The following is a 5,193-nucleotide window of genomic DNA, read 5'->3' as shown; positions in this document are numbered from 1 at the left end:
AACAAACGGGAAAGAAAACAACACATAAAGGTGAGAGCACCCACATGATCGGTGCCGCTTCGCTTCTTCACGAGCTGAGAACAAAGTGTTTTTGTGTCTGTGAACTCGCCCGAATCAGATAAGACGCAGGGGGTCTCGGCAATTTTACACAGATGGTCGGTTCCTGGTCGAGACAATGCAGGTCTGTGATTCCATAGTTGGTTTGGAAAGGTTGCAGCTCACGGGTTGCCAGATTAGGCCCTCACCCACGCGCTCCACTGAAGCTCGGGGGTTGGCTTAGTCGCTCAGCGGGAGTCCTTTCAGATCGTGCCCACCCGTGTGTCATTGTTCAAAGCTTCATATACACCTCCCCATGCCAAGAAAAAAGGCCCCGCGACGCACCAAAACTTGCCCAGTTTGCTTGTCTTGGGAGGCGATAGTCGAGAGCCTGGGGGTGGGAGGTCCCCGCTGAGTTTACACAATCTGGCAACCCCGCCGTCGCCCATCACCACCACCCCCTCCGCATTCCAGAGCCACCCACCCACTTCACTGTAACCCAGCGTAGACTTGCAGCCAATAAAACTACAATAGATCAGACGTTAAACGCAGAAAAGGAGAGGGACTAGAGAGTTAATTTGAAATGTGCTAATGTGCCGCTCAGCGTGGATATGTGTCGCTGAAAGCACAAACCCCCTGTCCCACTTTCACATTAACTCCAACTGTGATGACTGGATGCATGAGGGTAAGCAGATTTTCCAAAGCTTACATGCAAACGAAAGTCGTTTGATTTCTCAGTATTGCACCGTGTACACAAAATGGGGGAAAAGCCAAAAAATGACAAGTAATCTGTGTCACATTTAGTGTTCATATTTAGTTTGTCATTAATAAAGGCAATTGTAAAAGTTCTTCATCATGTATTTTGATACAGATGATTTGAATCCCGTTTCCTACAAATCAAAGCTTTATAATGTTATCATATTATAGTATAAAATATGATAACATGCAGTGCACCATTATATGTCTCACAAGGGCAGACATACTGTAGAACAGCAGAATAACACTTGTTTTACCGGTGCAATAGGAAGAGGGAGTTTACGGCGCCCATACGGCGTCCCGGTCTCCGCTGGCATCAAGTTTAGCAGGAAATGACCGAGGAAGTTGTGATATGACACGCGGCCATTATTGATGATGTCAAACTTCACATCCAGATGCTCCAACTGCTCACGAGTCACCCGGATGCTGAGAGAGTGGAGGATTTCTGCAAGGCACGGTCAGTCGTTAGCATGTAACAGGTAGAGGAGCTAGCTCAGCGTCGTGTGTGTGTGTGTGTGTGTGTGTGTGTGTGTGCTCTCACCCAAGAAGGAGGCGGTGCTGATGTGCCCCTCTTGCTGAGGATCTTCCTCGGTGCAGTTCTTCTGGATCTCCTTCCAGCCGCGCTGCACGGCGGCACGCAGCCTCCTCTCCGCGCCGCCCTGCAGGCGTCCCGTTCCCTGCAGGCGTCCCGTTCCCTGCAGGCGTCCCGTTCCCTGCAGGCTTCCTGTTCCCGGCCTCCCCGATGAGGCAGCCCGCCTGGAGGTGCCCTGGGGGGCAGACTATGGGAGGAATGAGAGTTGGGGGGGTTTCAGGAGAAAGGCTGCATTTTACTACACTAAAGAAAAGTGTCATTGTGAGTTTTGCACCAAGCAGCTGATTCTAACATCATGCCAATCATAAAGTACTTCCACTTGCAACATGTTTGAATAAAACACTGTCATCATTTGGAAACAGTCTTTTCACTTCATAGTGATTCAAAAACATACTTTGACACAAGACGAGTTTTGGAATCACCTACAAAGATGAGAACTGTGGTCTGAAATGTAGACGGTACATCGTTTGCATATGTAACGTAATGCTGTGCCTACAGAATGTTAAACAGCAGCTTGATGTCTGTGAGACTGAACATGTTGAGCGCCGCTCAACTGGAACCGGTCCTTTATATTGAGAGGAAACAAATAAATATATAAAATGAATAAAAAACAGTATAGAAAATGTACATATATTTTATATATATATATATATATATATATATATATATATATATATATATATATATGTGTGTGTGTGTGTGTGTGCATATATATACATATATATATGTGTGTACTTTTTTTTGTAAATGTTCTATTACTGTTTGTCATTCATGTAAGTTTTCTCCATTCTTCTCCTTGAAGCAGTGTTATGTTCTACTATCTGTGTGTGTAGTTATCCTTTTACCTCGTGTCACAGATTAATAAAATCATAATAAAATGATTATCAATATTCTTATTAATAGTATTGATAATAATAATATCCATAGTAATAATATGTTTTACGAAAATAATACTTGTGACTGTCCCTTCATGTTGCGACTGTCCCTTCATGTTGTGACTGTCCCCTCATCTTGTGACTGTCCCCTCATCTTGTGACTGTCCCCTCATCTTGTGACTGTCCCCTCATGTTGTGACTGTCCCCTCATGTTGTGACTGTCCCCTCATGTTGTGACTGTCCCCTCATCTTGTGACTGTCCCCTCATCTTGTGACTGTCCCTTCATGTTGTGACTGTCCCCTCATGTTATGACTGTCCCTTCATCTTGTGACTGTCCCTTCATGTTGTGACTGTCCCCTCATGTTATGACTGTCCCTTCATGTTGTGACTGTCCCCTCATGTTGTGACTGTCCCCTCATGTTATGACTGTCCCTTCATGTTGTGACTGTCCCCTCATGTTATGACTGTCCCCTCATGTTGTGACTGTCCCCTCATGTTATGACTGTCCCCTCATGTTGTGACTGTCCCTTCATGTTGCGACTGTCCCCTCATGTAATGACTGTCCCCTCATGTTGTCTTTAGTCTGTTAATTCTCCCCAAACAGCTGATGTTGACGTACAAACACCAGCAGCATAAACAGAGGCTGTGATTGCTGCTCCATTGATTTTTTTTTTTGAAACACATTTTTGCTCCTGCATCGTACTCCATTCTGAGCACGCAGTGGGACATTCTGAACACGGAGGAAAACATGTTTTAACATTTTTTATGAAAATTGTAAAGAATAATCTATTTGAACATTTGAATAAGTGAACCGGGGTGACAGAGGTCAGTCTCCTGGATATAAATCTATGTCTGTGCTCAAAATGTCCGTCCGTGCACTCAGAATATATATCTGTAGCTTCCTCTAGAAACACCCTGAGTGGAGCAGCTGGTTCCTTCATGCATCACAGATCATACTGCAGCATTCAGAGAGAGAAAAAGGTAAATATAATTCTCAGACTGACATTTATAACTGAGCTCAAGTGATGTTTTTAAATTATTTTATTTTATAAGAGCAATAATAATGTCTACATATAGCCCATCTCGCCAGGTGCTGTACGTGAGCGCGTTGCAGAGCGCCAGCTGCATTCTCTGGGCAACTCCGTTTAGTTGCTGAGGCTGTTGCTCTGGACTCAGAGAAAGGCGACGGGCCGCTGTCGGTGGGATGCCCTGCTGCCGTCCGGCCCAGTGCACCAAAGCGCTTCAGGAACTCTCTGTACTGCAGATTCCTCTGCTCATTCACAGGCATCTGCCTCCACACACACTCGAACTGAGGAGCAAAAGGAGACACGTGCAGAACTGGAAACGTGCACTCAGCAGGGAGCAGATCCTCTCTGCTCTCAAACAAGTGGAATCTCACTGAATTGTCCCTCTAGGCTCCCGTACAGTTAAGATGAAGGTAGAAGATAACAAAAACGAGGATTTATTCTTCTCATCTCGTGCCTAACTTTAGGGGTTCATAACATTTCGGGTATAGAATGAATGCTCCAGTTCAAAATGAGACCAAACTTGTCGATACAAGAAGGCATTTTTTTTTACTTAACTTTGATGTGTTGGTTAGTCTTTGTGGTATTTGTCCCGCCCCTCCTCAATTGTAATAGGACGGCTGGGTAAAAGTGACAGTAACAAGCGCAGCGTTTGCCCCAAGTTGAAAATGTTTCTCTTGGATGACCAGAAAAAAAAGACCAAACGGGAATCCTCAGGCAAAGTGTAAATATGTGGAGCCAAAATTGCAAAGAAAAAAGCATTCAGTCGTAAATGAGCACAAACAAAGTATTTGGTTGACAGATCATGAATTATGCCATTGACAGACAGACAAACACACGTACACACACACGTACACACACACACACACGTACACACACACGTACACACACACACACACACACACACATGCATGATCTCCCAACAGGTCTACGTGAGAGAATAATCATCTGCACTGGAGGGGACTGGATCCCCAAAGAGAGTTACACGCAGCGCAGTGGATTGGCTTTACAGATGCCTAACTTTCTCAGTCAATAATTATCAGAAAACATAAATTAGATTTTGATTAGAATAATTAAAGAAAACATATCGGACTGAAAAAAATGGAACTGGCAAATGCACTGAAACTCAGACTCCTCTCCTCATTTGTAACCATGGAATGATGCCAGCGTGTGTTTCAGCTTGAAAGCACCGGGAGAGTTGTTGAATCTCTCCTCTTTGAATGTAAATGCACTGGAATACAAGTACAGCAGGTATATACTATGAGTATATTCATCTGGCTTTACCTGATCATTTGTGAGTTTCAGACAGTGGCGACCACAAAGTTGTCTGAACTGCTCCTTGGAGATGGTGGTGCTGTTGGAGGGGTCCAGATCCATCAGGTCTCTGGTGATGTCATACAAGTGACCCGAGACGGTTTCCTGGATTTGCTGCAGATGCTCTGTGACCTCGGAGGTCTTCGTAGGGATAGTGGATCCGGTCTTACTCAGACACCTCTCTGTCGTCTGTAATAATACATTTTGCTTATTTTGCTTGCTTTCTGAGTTAAGGTTAGCCTAGCTTAGCATAACAAGGCTAATGCCGTGTTCACACTAAACAGGAAGCAAATTTCCGCACTGCGCTCTTACATTCAAAGTCAACGCAAAGGCCTCAATAGATGTGAATACACACCGTGAATTGCATGCAGCTAGTCATGGTCACAATGACATGACACGCTGAGCAGGCGTAATGGTGTCCATGTTCACCATGTTCGCATCATTGGAAATAAAGTGTAAAAGCCTCTTTCCAAAACAATGGGGAACTGTCCCTTTAAGCATCTTTGGAAGCAGCGTCTCTTACCAGTGGGCTCTGTGATTGAAACTTGTTGAGGAAGTCCTTCCAGTTAACAGTGGCGTTTTCCCGGTCCAGCT

The sequence above is a fragment of the Taurulus bubalis genome (assembly GCF_910589615.1).
Source record: "Taurulus bubalis genome assembly, chromosome: 20".
Lineage (NCBI taxonomy): Eukaryota > Metazoa > Chordata > Actinopteri > Perciformes > Cottidae > Taurulus > Taurulus bubalis.
The sequence above is the reverse complement of the archived record's forward strand: the minus strand, read 5'-3'. Positions refer to the sequence as shown.